Below are 16,496 nucleotides of genomic sequence, written 5' to 3'. Positions count from 1 at the left end.
TTTTTGGTAATGCCTTTTGGTCTCACCAATGCTCCTGCCACATTTAATCGAATGATGGATAGGATATTCCGATCCCATCGCAAATTTACAGGAGTCTTCTTTGATGATATCTTGGTTTTCTCCAAGAATGAGCAAGAACACAGAACTCATTTGGTCAGAGTGTTCGAAGAGTTGCGGAAGCATAAACTTTTCATAAATGCCAAGAAAAGTGAGTTTTTCCTTTCAGAGATTCATTATCTGGGTCATATTGTATCCAAAGATGGAGTTACAATGGATCCTGCAAAGATAGAGACCATTCGCAATTGGCCCGAATTGCAAAACGTACATCAAGTACGTAGCTTTCCGGGATTATGTTCATATTACAGGCGTTTCATAAGGCATTTTGCTATGATTGCCACTCCTCTACATGATCTCACGAAGAAGAAAACTGCTTTCAAATGGACTTCAAAGGAACAGGATGCTTTCTTGCAGCTCAAGCATGCTATTATATGTGGTCCAGTATTGATTGTTCCTGACTTGCACAAGTCATTCGTGGTTGAATGTGATGCTTGTGGTGATTGTATTGGAGCTGTCAAAAAGGGCATGCAGTTGCATACGAGAGCCGTCGTTTGCATGGTACTGAGCTTCATATGGATATCTATGAGAAAGACCTCTTGGCTGTAATTCACGCCTTAAAGATATGGAAACATTATCTTCTTGGGATTGAATTTGTAGTCAAGACAGATCATCAAAGCTTGAGATACTTTTTATCTCAAACAAAGCTTTCAGAGAAGCAGATGAGAATGGCAAATTTTCTTTCCATGTTTCATTTTCAGATTGTGCATACTCCAGGAAAGAAAAATGTGGTGGCCGGTGCACTATCTAGGAGGCCTTATGTAGCTGCAGTCTCAGTGGCCTCTCATGGAGACTTATCTGCTATGCAAGATTTGTATCATTTGGATGCTGATTTTTGCCATTTATGGACTGATTTGATGGCTGGTCATTCACATGCCTCTTATGTTATCAATGAGGGTTATCTTATGAAGGATAATTGCCTATGTGTGGTAAAGGATTTGCGTCCAAAGGTTATGGACGAATGTCACGCTCCACCTTATGCTGGTCATAGAGGTATTATGCCTACTACACGCATGATTCAGAGGTATTTCTTTTGGCCAAGCATGCGTAAAGACATTGAGGCTTATGTGCGTGCATGTATTACTTGCCAAAAGGTGAAATTTGACAGGCAAAAACCTCCAGGTTTGCTTCAGCCATTGCCTATTTCCTCGCAACCTTGGGAAAGCATTACTATGGCTTTTATTATGGATTTGCCTAGATCCCAGCATCGGCATGATGCTATTTGGACTATTGTGGACAGGTTTAGCAAGCAAGCTCATTTCTTGCCCGTCAAGAAAACCATTAAAGCTGATCATATGGTAAAGCTTTTTCTTGCTAATATTTTCAAGCATCATGGTATGCCTAAATCCATTGTTGGGGATAGAGATCCCAGGACTACAAGCCTCTTTTGGAGGGCTTTATTTGATAATATGGGTACTAAACTTGAGTTTTCATCAGCTTATCATCCACAAACGGATGGCCAAAGTGAAGTTGCAAATTCAGCCGTGTTGGATTTGTTGAAATGTTATGTGGCAGATCAAAAGACCGCATGGGAAAAGTATCTTCCACTTGTTGAGTTTGCCTACAACAACACAATTCATACCTCCACGGGAAAAGCTTCCTTTGAGATTATCTATGGCAGAGTGGTATTGCCACCCATCCTTCGAACAAAGGATGAGATTTTTGCAGCTGATGAATATGTTCGTGACTTGGATGTTGCCTTTGGTAAGGTGCGGACAGCCATTGCAAGATCTCAGGATAAGCATAAAATGGCTGCTGACAAGCATAGAAGGGACATGGAAGTCAAAGAAGGTGATTGGGTTTTGCTGAAATTTGAGAAGGCTAGGCTTCGGAAGAGGCCAGGATGAGAAGGATCATATCCTAAGCTTTCTCCTCGCTATTATGGACCCTTCAAGGTGATTCACAAGATCAATGAAGTGTCATACAGGCTTGCTTTACGTGGTCACTGGAAGATTCACAATGCTTTTCATGTGAGTCTATTTCGGAAATATGTGGGGCCAGATCCTGATGAGCCTGTCACAGAAGATCCGCCAGAGATTGAAGAGCTTGAGGAGATCCTCTAGCCAGAACAAATTGTTTTTCACAAAGAGAGAAAGCCACCTGCAGGAAAGCTTTCCAGGAGATACCTTGTGAAGTTTAAGAATTATTTGCCTATTGATGCCAAGTGGGTAAATGAAGATTATTTTGTTGATTATCCACAATTGTTGCAGGCATAACTTGAGGCTTTTCAGTTGAGGTCAACTCTTTAGAAGCTCGGGGGGATGTCACCAAGTGGCCGACCATTTGGTCCATCTCCAGTTTTTGCGTCTCGTTCACTTGAGGCCAGGCCGGTGTCTCATGTGAAGAGGCCAGTATTTTGCTGACATGGACGGGAGCCAGATTGGTGCCACCCGTGTGTTAGCAGGATGGTGTCGTATGGACGGGAGCCAGACTGGTGCCACCCGTGTATGACCTGGACTGTGTTCGACCCATGGGATTGTCACGCCATGGAAGAGCCAGTATTCGTGCCGTGTTTTGCCTATGGGACTGTCACACCATAGGGAGACTCGTGCCTGGAACTGTGTCTTACCTATGGGATTGTCACTCCATAGGAAGACCAGGTTTTTATGTTTTATGTCGTGCCAGTTTTGTGTCGACAGATATTTTGTACTTGCTCCATGAACGGGAGATATGTCCATGTTACTATTTGCACACGCACACATGATTTGCATGTTTGAAACTGTTTTCGCATGACATGTATTTTTGTGTTTGCCTGCTTGACGTGTTACTTACTGAGCGGGGACGCCTGCCAGTGAGTCGTGAAGTCTGCTCTGTCTTCTGACGAGTTTGAGTGCATGTGAACAGGTGGTAAGTATATTGCACATGTTGTTTTAATGTTACATATTCTAACCCTTTGTTTTATAAGGTTTAATGTTCACACACACTTAAAAGTGGGCATCCCCTTTGGGCACCCACTTAGGGGCCAAGGTGGGGAGCCCCACTTAAGTGAGTGTGGGGGTGGGCATGGTCACCTACCCACACTAATCACCCACATGCAAGCGTGGAAATCACTAAAGTGTAACACCACCTTAATTTTATTAAAAGAAAGGCCTTCTCCTTCAGCGTGGACATCACCCGGCGAATCGCTTCTACCATCTTTTGGCGACCATCTCTTGCGCTCGTTCTCCAACCGGCGGCTGAGTACTCTCTGCGCTCCCAGGCGGCTGAAGCTTGCTGCGCATGCTCCTCTAGTAGGCTGTGCGCACCATCTGCAGCAAGACTGCTGCGCATGCTGCCTTTCCCACTGAGCATGTTACCTCTCCCACACAGGCGCTTTACCTCTACAATAGGCGACTGCATCTAAGGCTGCTGGCTGCCCTATCCTCTGCACTACAGGCTGCAGCCAAAGCACCTCCCCATGCTCCCCTGCAGGCGACTGGCTACTGTTCATGCTTTTCTACTGTCTATGCAACTGCTGGCTGCGCATGAACTTCTACAGGCGGCTGGCTGGCAGACAGCAGGCGGTTCTTAGCAGACGGCTGCACTTCTCCCAGGCAACTGCATCCCCACCACCTATAGGCGACTGTGCACAGCATCACCACCTGCAGACGGCTGTGCACTCCACCTCCAATAAGGCAGGAGGCTGTGTGCTCTAACTCCAGCAAGCTGCTCATTCTCCCCACGTTGCAGCCAGGCCTCTCCTCCCTTGCTAGTGGGTGCTCCTTCTTTCACAGCAGGCGGCTGTGGTCTTTGCGGTGGTACTTGTCCTAGTGGCAACACTAAGTTTATCTACAAGGCGGCTGTGCTAGCTCAACAAGGTTGCACATCTTCTCCACTGGCGACTACAAGAGGATTTCACATCTCCTGGGTGGCTACATCTTCTACACAAATACCACGGGTATTGGTTCTCTATTTGCCATCCACAAGTAAGTGAATTTCAGATTTAAGTAAAGTATTTTTGTGTTAAATCTGATAAGGGATTCCCGACTCCCTATACGGCCAACACCCATTCGGTGCCGGGTAGTCCAAGCTCTATTGGAGAACCTTGGTCCAAAGGTGCTGAGATCGGGAGCGCCAGGCGTTAGTACGAGAGCTCCTGTTTGTGCGTGGTCTCGGAACACCAGTGAGGCGCTCTCCGCGGAGTCCAGTGAAAGCACAGGACCGTAGAGACAGGACCACACTAGTGGTCATTCTGCTTCGAGCATCTACATCGAATTTCGACTTCGAGCCTATTTGTTTGGTACTGTTTTCATATGTACATGGACATCATCTGGTTCTTGAACCCATGGAGCATTGTATTTGTTAAATACTCCCAATAAATATATCATATATTGAGGGGGGGGGGGTCGGCCCGTTCCGGCCCCAGTGCTGGTGTCCATCTTTCCATTTCATTTCATTTCAAATTCAAGTTGTATTAAGTTGTCCATTTCAAATTTGTGGTTTTAAAGTTGTGCCCAACGGAGTCTTCCCACTTGATGGGATCGGTTTCATTAGCTTTGCTGAGCCTGATGCTCTGATACCAATGTAACGCGCGGAAGCTCTGAGAGTCTTCTTTCAGCCGTAAACACTCTTGGAAACCATTTGATGCAAAACGCAGATATAGAGAGAGAGTAGAGAGAGAGAGATGTGCTGGAAATTCAGTATATTCATATGGTACAAAAAGGTACTTCTACTACAGCCCTAGGCTGTCTTCATAAAAGGTGGTAACTCACCAAAATCCTGCCCTAAACTAGGACCCTACTGATCCACTCCCTAGTGGAATGAATGACTCAACAATCAGCACATGGTCCCCTTTTATAGGACCTTTTCCAAGCTTGGCCAACTGGTCGACTGCTGGTCGGCCAGTTCCACGACCATAAATCTCTTCAGCGCTGCCCGACTGGTCTCCAATCTACACATGCTGTAGCGCTTGCAGCCGACACACTTCTGGCACTGCTGACGTCCTGCTTCATGCATTCGACAGTCCTTTCTGGCAGCCGACAGCTTCTTTTGGTTCTTCTCCAAGCCTTGCTTCAGTCTACACTGCCAAGAGTGCTCTGTGCTCTGTGCTCTATCATCCTGGTTTTTCTACCCGGTTCATACTCTTTATCTGGCTGCCTCTTCTGGATTTAGCCCTGAAAATGTCCATGGCATCTATGATGCACATGACACTTCACCAAAGTATGCATATTGTGGAATCATGCCTTTCACTGCTTTTGCCTTAACTTATGTTGAGGTGCTGCAGCCCAAGAAGAACTAGGAAACTTTCTTCCACTTGAGCATACTCTTTGGCATTTTGCAAATTGCCGGATTGTTGTACTTTACAACCTCGGGCTTTGAGCCCTTATAAGCTACCGCTTCATGCCACCCTAGCAAAACCTACTATCTAGAAGAGCGGTGGTTTTTGTATGCCATTATTCTTTAGAGATTAAATTCTACAAAAAATTACATTGACTGCTTTGTTATCAACCAGATGTGTTTGGTGTTTTGTCCCAAGAGGATAAGCTCGATGGCACTAACTACTCCTTATGGAGTTTTATGATACGCAATTTGCTGGTACCCAAAGGCCTGTGGGATATTGTGTCTAGTGAAGACACCCACCCACCCACCATCCTGCCAACTACACCTCTTGCCACCAGGACAACTGCTTGAAGAGGAGCTGGGATAGATGCGAAGCGGTAGTACCTCCTCTTGGAAAAACCCAGAGCTTGTGGTTTTTATATGCCATTATTCCCTAGATGCGAAGCGGCAGTACCTCCTCTTGGAAAAACCCAGAGCTTGTGGTTTTTATATGCCATTATTCCCTAGAGATTAAATCCTACAAAAAATACATTTGACTGCTTCGTTATCAATCAGATGTGGTTGGTGTTTTGTCCCGAGAGAATAAGCTAGATGGCATTAACTACTCCTTTTGGAGTTTTATGATACACAATTTGTTGGTAGCCAAAGGCATGTAGGATATTAGTGTCTAGCGTAGACACCCACCATCCAGCCAACTACATCTCCTGCAAGGACAGCTGCTCAAAGAGTAGCTAGGATAGATGCGAAGCTGCAGTACCTCCTCCTAATGCAGATCATATGGAGGTGGGATTCTCGGGATGCACAGGCAATGCCTTTGATAGCCTTGTCAGTGAAAAGGTCTATCTTTCCACATATTCGAATACTGCGAAGGCTTGTACCGAACACTGCATATTCGAATACTGAGAAGGCGTGTACCAAACACGCAATGAGGCTGGAGTCATGTACTTGAAGAGACAGTTGGATATTTGTCCATGGATGAGGACGATTCCATGAATGAGCATCGTACCAAAGTCAAGGATTTGAGAGAGCAATTGCTGAATATTGATGAGGTTATACAAAACAAGCAATTGGTCTCAACCACTTTGAGCAATCAACCAATCTTGTGCACAATGATTGGACTTTCTTGATTATGGAAGAGATCCCAAACAATTGGGACATGGTCTTAAAGTTGCATCAAGCATTGTACGGGCTGAAACAAGCCCCAAGAGCCTGGTATCGTCCCATTGATGCATGCTTTGATAATGTTGGTTTCATGAGAAGCAACGCTGATGCTAACATCGACGTGTATTCAGAAGGGGATGTGCTTGTGCTTATTATACTGTATGTAGATGATTTGATCCTCACAGCAAACCATGTGAAGAAGATCTAGGCTACAAAGACAAGTTTACTTACAATAGGAGCTCGAAATGGCCGACCTCGGTCCTCTGCATTTCTTATTTGGGATGGAGTTTTGGCGGCAATCCAGCTCTAATTTTTTTTTTCCCGAGTACTTCTATTGCAAGGAGATGTGAGTCTTTTAGGATGGGTGAATGCAAACCCTATGGATCGATGTAACAAGAAGTCCAAGTATGATGACTCCCCATTGGCTGAAGCTACTTTGTATCGGAAGGTAGTTGGATCTTTGATCTACCTAACACTTGTCCAGACATCAGTTATTCTGTTAGAGTTCTGAGTCAGTTTTGCTCTCAACGCAAGCAAAACCATAGGAGAGCTTGTCTTTGTGTTCTTAGGTATTTACATGGTACACAAACTTATGGCATTTTGTACAAGAGAGGAGCCCTTTTATCAGGATATACACACTCAGATTGGGTTGGTGACGTTGACACTAGAAGTGTCACGTGCACCCTGCACTGGGGTACACAGTGACACATTGGCATGATCAGCATTGCAACATTTTGTATAGAAGTAGAACCTTTTTAGGATTATTTATCGTACGCCATGACCCTATTGTGAGCCCTCAGTCCAGGGACAGCCAGGCACGAGCTACATAGGTAAGTCTCTGAGCTTTAGATGTTAGTTGGAGTCCTCTCAACCCACTTGGAGAAAGCATCATTCAGAAGCATGTAGTGTCAACTCTAGCATTAGGTAAACATTGGCAGGCATGTAAAAGTCTTTAGGGTGTCCATGGGCTTATTTGGCCTGTCCAAGGGCTAAGCCTAGCCTTGGACAACCTTAGTGACCAGCCGACCAGCATGGGGGTTGATCTATACCCAGTCGGCCAGCATTTACTGTAGGCCGACATCATGTTGGGTATAATAATCCAGTCGGCCAGGTCATAAACAGGTCAGACAGCATTTCAATAAGCATTTTCCCATGCGCAACCATTTATAGCATTTAATGCTATTTAATTGTATTTTTTGTCCATGCTGAACTCACCAGTGTCAGCTCTAGCATTAGGTCAAACATTAGCAGGCATGTAGAAGTCTTTAGGGTCCCATGCTCTTGCATATGGGATAATCCACCACAACTTCCAGTCATGCGATAATCCGAGAGTAGCTACGAGAATTGCCACCTCTAACACCCTCCTTCAATTCGAGCACCACAATCAAATAGAGGCTAGGACCACCCAGGACCACACAAGCCGAGCTCTGATACCATGATAGAGTCACGCAACAGCAGCAGCAGCACACACACCACACTAGGGCACTGAGCAACGTCAACGGCTAGGCTCCCATCTCCCAACCGTTGCTCCTCCCAAAATCCCGGCCGGAGGAGATATCTATGAGAAGGTGCCACCACACACTATATATGGCTCTTCGACTTCCCATGCTCTTGCATATGGGATAATCCACCACAACTTCCAGTCATGTGATAACCTAAGAGTAGCTACGAGAATTGCCACCTCTAACAAAGAAGCAGTAGTACTTGCTAATGACCTCAAGTGAATGGTGAAAAATGAGATAAACTGGGGGAAAGGGGGGTCAGCCCTTATATACTCCCCCATATGTTGGTCGGCTAGCTGTAGCAGGCTGACAGCAACACAATAACATAAAATGCTACATAAATGCTAAAAAATACCTAAAAAATGGTAGAAAAATGTTGAATAATATTTGCTAAGATATGCCATCTGGAACGGCCAATACAAGCATGAAAATGGTGATGTAGACCATCTAGAGATGATATAATACAACACCTCCTCTTTAGCGCCAGAGGGGTGGTCCAATACCAGCATGCTGAAGTCAGTGGGGTCACACCTCCATAGTAGCTCTCGGAAGTGGTTTGGTGAAGAGATTAGCCACATTGTCCTTGGTAGAACAGGAGGCTAGTCGAAGAAGTCCCAATTCGATCCAGTCATGTACAAAATGATAATGCACTTCAATATGTTTGGATCGTCTCCGTATCACAGGATTCTGAGCTAGAGCAATAGCACTGTGAGAATCGGAGAAGTAGTAATTGGGGACGTATGGGCACAGCACAAATGCTCCAGAATTTGATGAATCCAAAGTGCCTCAGTGGAGGAGAGAAGGTAGGATTTATACTCAGGCTCGGTGGAAGAAGCAGAAACAGTCCTCTGCTTTTGAGACTTCCAAGAAACCAATCGAGAACCAAGCATGAAGCAATATCCATATGTAGCAAGCATGAAGCAATATCCATATGTAGACCTGTGAGTATCAATACAGCCTGCCCAATTAGAATTTGTGAAGCCAACCAACTCAGCACCACAAGAGTAGGTGATGCCATAATCTGAAGTACCTCGAAGATAACGAAGAACTCTCAAAGCTGCTTGCCAATGAGACCTTCGAGTGGCTGATGAGAACTGGCCGAGGACACTCATAGCATAGGAGATGTTTGGATGGGTGTTGGCAAGGTAAAGCAATGAGCCAACAATCTGCCGGTACTCTATGGAATCCACCAAGGGTGTATCATCCTCCGTGGATAACTTGGCATTGGGATCCATGGGACAAGAGAGGCGTACAATCTGACAACCCATAAAGTGAGAGCAGCTTCTTCACATACTTTTGCTGAGAAATGAAGATACAGTCATCTTTTTGCCAAACCTCCAGCCCGAGAAAACAATGTTGAAGGCCAAGATCAGTCATCTCAAATGTCTCTGAAAGCTTGGATTGAACCTGTGTGACCGACCTAGTATCTGAGTGAGAAAGAATGAGGTCATCAACATACAAAACAATGACACAAATATCTCCATTAGAAAGAAGCACATAGAGATTGCTGTCAGCATATGCCCTCTCAAAGCCAAGAGATAACAAGAAGGCATTCATCTTCTGATACTAGGCACGGGTGCCTGTTTGAGACCATAAAAAGCCTTCTGTTTGAGACCATAAAAAGCCTTCTGTAGAAGATACACATGGGTGTCTTGTCCCTGAATCACAAAACCAAGAGGCTTCTCAACATAAACTTCCTCCTCTAAATCTCCATTCAGAAAAGCAGATTTGACATTCATCTGGAACACGAGCCATCTGAAGTGTGCAGCTAGAGCCAAAACAATGTTGATGGTGGTATACCTGGCTGAAGGAGCAAATGTCTCATCAAAGTCTTCACCTGCCTTCTGAAACCGATCCCGTCAAGTGGGATTAGACTCCGTTGGACACCCACACGCGTAATGGCACAACTTAAATATCACAATATGAATGGACAACTCAATAACAACTGAAAACTGAAATGAAATGAAATGAAATGATCAATGGACACCAGCACTGGGGCCGGAACGGGCCGACCCCCCCCTCAATATATAATATATTATTGGGAGTATTTAAGTGATACAATGCTCCATGGATTCAATGAACTAGATGATGTCCATGTACAACTGAAAATGAATACAGTTACCAAACAAGAGTCTTGAAGTAGACGTTTGAAGGAGAGCGATCCACTTGAAGAAGTCTAGTCTCTACGGTCCCGTGCCTTCACTGGAATCCGCAAAGAGCGCCCCACTGGTGTTCCACGACCACGCACAAATAGGGACTCCCGTACTAACGCCTGGCTCTCCCGATCTCAGCACCCATGGATCGTGGTTCTCCAGAAGCTTGGACTACCCAGCACTGAACGGGTGTTAGCAGCAGAGAGTATCCCTTGTAAGATTTACACCAAAGACCTTTGCTTGAATCTCAATCCACTCACCTTGTAAAACAATGAATATGGCCTTCGGTAGTATTAGGCACCCACGTATGAAAGAAGAAGTCTCTATTACTGCTGTTGTAGCCAGCTTGAGAGAGAGAGGATGGTTCGCCAGCAGCTGCCCGATAATATGGGGTAACTAGGGTCGCCTATAGAGTATTCTGCTTGTGCATAAGTTGGAGAGAATGCCTATGTGTACAGCCGCCTGCAAGGTAAGAGTGAGGAGAACCTATGCGCAGCCACCTGTGTAGCTGTCTGTGAGCAGTTGCCTGTGCGCAGCCACTTGCAAGACAAGAGGATGGTGACTTGTGGGCAGCCGCCTGCAAGCAAGTGAGTGAGAAGAACTGTGCAACTGACTGTGTGCAGCCGCCTGAGGCAAAGTGAAAGAGAGGCGTGTGCAGCCACCTGCGTGCAGCAGCCTGTGGGCAAGCGAAAGAGATGCAGTCTGGGCGCAGTCGCGTGGCAAAGCAAGTGAAAAGAGGATCACCTGGGTGCAGCCGTCTGTGGGTAAACGTTGGAGAGGTCGCCTGGCGGACAGATGACCGAAGGTGGTCATGCACAGCTGCCTATAAATACGAGGAGGTTCACTCCTGAGCGATGGAGGGACATACCACGAACAGGTGGCCGGTCCACCTGTTTTGCATGGAGGCAGCCAGTTCCAAAGGTTCCAAGGTGGGGGGTGGGTAGGTGGCCATGCACCCACCCCCACACATGATTAAGTGAGGGGTTCCCACCCCACCATGACCCATACGTGGGTGCCCATAATGGATGCCCACCCTACCAAGGACACCAAGAAATATTTGGGATGGTGCCCACTCATTAATGAGTGTGAACCTGCAACCTTATAAAAACAAAGGTTAAAAAGAATGCTATAAAATAAACAAATGCAATACACTTACCACCTGTTCACACGCAACAAAACTCGTCAGAAGACAGAGCAAACTTCACAACTCACTGGCAGGCGTCCCCGCTCAGTAAGTGGCATGTCAAACAAGCAAACACAAGAATACAAGTCACGCGAAGACAGTTCCAGGCATGCAGAACATGAATGCATGTGCAAACAGTATCATGGACATATCTCCCGTTCATGGAACAAGTACTAAACATTTCTGTCGGGCACAATGATGGCACGACAGAAAACATAAATCCCGGTCTTCCTACGGAGTGACAGTCCCATAAGTAAGACACAGATCCAGGCACGAGCCTCCCTATGGAGTGACAGTCCCATAGGCAAGACACGGCACCAATACTGGCTCTTCCATGGCGTGACAATCCCATGGATAGAACACAGTCCAGGTCATACACGGGTGGCATGAGTCTGGCTCCCGTCCATACGACACCATCCTGCTAACACGGGTGGCACCAGTCTGGCTCCCGTCCATGTTATGCAAAATACTGGCCCCTTCACATGAGACACCGGCCTGGCCTCAAGTGAACGAGACACAAATCTGGAGGTGGACCAAATGGTCGGCCAATTGGTGACATCCCCCCGGGCTTCTAAAGAGTGGTCCTCAACTGAAAAGCCTCAAGATATGCCTGCAAGAGCTGTGGGTAGTCAACAAAATAATCCTCATTTACCCACTTTGCATCAATGGGCAAATAGTTCTTGAACTTCAGAAGGTATCGCCGAGAAAGCTTTCCTGCAGGTAGCTTTCTGTCCTTGTGAAAGACAATCTGTTCTGGCTGGAGGATCTCCTCAAGCTCATCAATCTCTGGCGGATCTTTTGTGACAGGCTCGTCAGGATCTGGCCTGACATATTTCCGCAAAAGACTCACATGAAATGCATTGTGAATCTTCCAATGACTAGGTAAAGCAAGCTTGTATGACACCTCATTGATCTTTTGAATCACCTTGAAGGGTCCATAATAGCGAGGAGAAAGCTTAGGATATGATCCTTCTCGTCCTGGCCTCTTCTGAAGCCTAGCTTTCTCAAATTTCAGCAAAACCCAATCACCTTCTTTGACTTGCTTGTCCCTTCTATGCTTGTCGGCAGCCATTTTATGCTTATTTTGTGACCTTGCAATGGCTGTCCGTACCTGTGCAAAGGCTACATCCAAGTCACGAACATACTCATCAGCTGCAAAAATCTCATCCTTTGTACGAAGGATGGGTGGCAAAACCACCCTGCCATAAATAATCTCAAACGGGGCCTTTCCCGTGGAGGCATGGATCGTATTGTTATAGGCAAACTCAACAAGTGGAAGATACTTCTCCCATGTAGTCTTTTGATTTGCCACATAACATTTCAACAAATCCAACACGGCTGAATTTGCAGCTTCACTTTGGCCATCCGTTTGCACAGTCTGAAAATGAAACATGGAAAGAAAGTTTGCCATTCTCATCTGCTTCTCTGAAAGCTTTGTTTGAGATAGAAAGTATCTTAAGCTTTGATGATCTGTCTTGACTACAAATTCAGCCCCAAGAAGATAATGTTTCCATATCTTTAAGGCATGAATTACAGCCAAGAGCTCTTTCTCATAGATATCCATATGAAGCTCAGCATCATGCAAACGACGGCTTTCATATGCAACTGCATGACCTTCTTGATTTAGGACAGCCCCTATACAATCGCCACAAGCATCACATTCCACTACAAATGACCTCTGCAAGTCGGGAAGAATCAATACGGGTCCACATATGATAGCATGCTTGAGTTGCAAGAAGGCATCCTGCTCCTTTGGAGTCCATTGGAAAGTGGCTTTCTTCTTTGTGAGATCATGTAGAGGGGTGGCTATCATAGCAAAATGCCTTATGAAACGCCTATAGTATGAACATAATCCAAGAAAACTATGTACTGATGTACATTTTGCAACTCTGGCCAATTCCGAATGGTTTCTATCTTTGGAGGATCCATTGTTACTCCATCCTTGGATACAATGTGACCCAAATAATGTATCTCTGAAAGAAAGAACTCACTTTTCTTGGCATTAATGAAAAGTTTATGCTTCCGCAACTCTTCGAACACTGTGACCAAATGAGTTCTATGTTCTTGCTCATTCTTGGAGAAAACTAAGATGTCATCAAAGAATACACCTGTGAATTTGCGATGTGTTGGGGTAAAGGCATTATGCCCACCCTTATAGTGTGTATGTCAGTGCATCCCGCACTTGGATGCCACGTAGACATTTCTGTACAGAAGGTGCAGGACCTGGGATGGTGAACTGGTCCCATGTGAGCCCAGTCCGGGACGAGTTAGTCAGGGATCCATCTCAGATGTTCGAGGTCAGGTGTGCATTGTCCTGCACAGGAGTCTAAGGTCAGGTGTGCACTGTCCTGCACATGAAACAGTGCCAGTCCGCGCTGTGAGTCTCCCTCTAGAATGATGTCAGTGGTTCTGTGTATCTGGTATGGTACCGGATGCCAGATCACTGAGTAGATTATGTTTAGGACAAGGGGCCAGCCCATAGGGCTACCCCGGATCTGAGTGTGGGCATGGGAATGGTGTAGAACCACCCCCATGAGGGCCAGGAAGGCCCAGGCTGAACCCACCAGCCATGGAGGGGCTGTAGGACAGCCCTAGGGCACAGATAAAGCAATCTCCAGGAGATTACAGCCTTTATATGGCTGTAGGGCATGTATGGGGCAGCCCATACAGGCTGCCCAGCCCTGGGATTGTGGACAAAAGTTGTGTCCGGTCAGTCAGAAGCAGGCGCATCACTTTCAGCTTGTTAGGAAAAAAAAGGTAGTATTTTTTGAGATTTAATTCAGCATTTATTGCTGAATTTCCACCAGTCGTGGGACATAGCCTGTTTTTCAGCTGGCCAACTGCTCCTGAGGAGGAGTATAAATAGTGGAGGCCGTGATCCCATCATTCATCTCAGTTTTCACCAAGTGCTCAAGCCAATCAAGGGCCAGTCAAGCCAAGGAGATTGCCAAGCAAAGGGGTGGACTTCTGAAGGTCAAGGGCAGGATTTTCCAGCCAAGAAAAGGTCAAGTTTCCTGTATTTGTTTTCAGATTCACATCATTCTAATAAAGCAAATACACCATCCGTGGTGGGGGCCCTACAGAGGGTAATTGGGACCCAATACTGTGTCCTCTCCATCTCCCCCTTCTCTCTCTATTTTCTGCACATCTCCTTTCAGTTTGTGCGTTAATTCCGTCGCGAAAAGAGTGAGTTTTGAAATACCGATCCTTCTCCGAAGCTTCCGCATATTACAGTGGTATCAAAGCCTACTTCAAGGACAAAGATTCAGCAAAGAAAACCAGAAAATTTTTTCGCTCGTGTGGTTGGTTTTTAGACGCCGGTGGACTACCCGAAGGACGGTTGGTTTTTAGTCTCCGGAAGTCTCCCACACAGATGGATGGTCAAATTGTGTTCCGGAAAGGAATTGCATTTTCCCGCTATGGCGAGCTTCGGCGACGAGAGAGAACCAGAACCATGGGACCAAAGTGCACCAGGCAACCCAGCTAGGGCACCAGGCTTGAGTGTCACAGACATGTTCCAGCAGATGATGCGAGCAATCGCAGACCAGACAGCCAAGTTGGATGAGCAGAAGGCGCGGATCTTGGCTCTGGAGGAGCGTTCTCGCTCTCCAGCGTCGCGTTTTCCATCTCCTCCTCCCTCTCCTTCCGTATCCCAGATACCAGATCCTCGTCAACAGGGACCCTCTCGCGGGGTCACAGCCGCAGCCAAGCTCCTTGCTTGAGTTGCAGATGCGTGCATTGGAGATTCGACAACGAGAAGATGACGCCATGCGACGCGTGGAACACGAGCATTACCTCAGAGCTTTGGACGCCAGATTGACACCGGCGGCGCCCTCGAATCATTTTCCCGAGAAAATGAATTTCAGTAAGTATAATGGTAAACTCGATCCCACAACTCTTTATTCATGGTTGCATCAATTTGAAGCTTACTTTGCCGCAGTTAGGAAAACAGATACTGACAAAGTGATCTTAGCTAGTTGGTACTTGGAAGGTGAGGCCATTCCTTGGTGGACTCAGTGGGCTCATGCCCACACCAGAGCAGGTATGGCAGCCTATGGGTGGGACGAATTCGTCCGCGACCTTAAGCAGCGGTTTCTACCGCCCCACTACCTTGAGCGACTCGAAGACGAGTTCAGGGGAGCGCGTCAGAACGCGCAACCAGTCCTTCAGTATGCCAATAAAATTTCGACCTTGTGTCTGCAATTAGGCTTATCTGATACGAACAAGAAAGGGCAGTTTTTGTATGGCCTGGACACGCAAATCCAATGGGAGGTGCGTATGTTTAGGCCAGCCACCTTTGAGGACGCACTCTCGCTTGCGCAGAGCATGGTTGTTTCTCGTACGCGTACGAACCAGTTCGTACGTACGATTCGTACGGTACGATACCGTACGGTACGATATGCAGATTCTGCCCGTTTTTAGCCGTTGCGCCGCCACCGACTGCGCAGTTTTGTAGCCGTTTCTGCCCGCCGTTGTAGCCGTTTGCTGGCCGTTTTGGGCATGCTTTGTGGCCCATGTGTTTGCTTGGCCCATTGGACATGCTACATGCCCTTATAAAATGCCCACCCCCTAAGCTTCTCTCAAAGCTCTAGCCTCTCATTACTCTAGTGAGTTGTGACCATCAAGCCCCCCCCTCTCTTGAGTCTTGCTCAAGTGACCATCAAGCCCCCCCCTCTCTCTCTCTCTCTCTCTCTCTCTCAACTCTCAACTTTCAAGCCACTCTCTCCCCCATAGGCCCTCTCTCAAGCCTCTCTCTCTCTCAAGCCTTTAGGCGCTCTCTCTCTCAAGAGTCAAGACTCAAGCCTCACTCTCTCATTTTCTCAAGCCTCTCTCTCTCTCTCTCTCTCTCAAGCCTATCCATCTCTTGAATCTTCTAACTTCTCTCTCTCTATTACAATGACAAGGGAGAAGAATGAAGCCTTCAATGTGCATGCTATCCATGTAGAGAAAGCCGATGGAAAGTCCAAGTCATATAGGTGGACTTGTAAGTATTGTGGCAAACAATACACAAGTGGAGTTACTAGGCTTCTCCAACATGTTGGAAAGGTGGGGGGGCAAGTTGCGCCATGCAAGGAAGTCCCCCTTGCTATATCCGATGAGATCTTCAACAAGATCAAGGGTGGA

General features: G+C 46.5%; 1 protein-coding gene across 2 annotated transcripts in view; it reads left to right on the top strand.

Annotated features, from left to right (window-relative positions):
* Window positions 1-16,496, top strand: part of LOC147606673 (uncharacterized) — a 128,431-nt gene that overhangs the window by 9,542 nt on the left and 102,393 nt on the right. The gene's annotated exons all lie outside the window — the stretch shown is intronic.

Source organism: Cibotium barometz, chromosome 57 (genome assembly GCF_041138505.1).
Source record: "Cibotium barometz isolate CiBa-2024 chromosome 57, ASM4113850v1, whole genome shotgun sequence".
In the NCBI taxonomy this organism is placed as follows: Eukaryota; Viridiplantae; Streptophyta; class Polypodiopsida; order Cyatheales; family Cibotiaceae; genus Cibotium; species Cibotium barometz.
The sequence above is the reverse complement of the archived record's forward strand: the minus strand, read 5'-3'. Positions and strand labels throughout refer to the sequence as shown.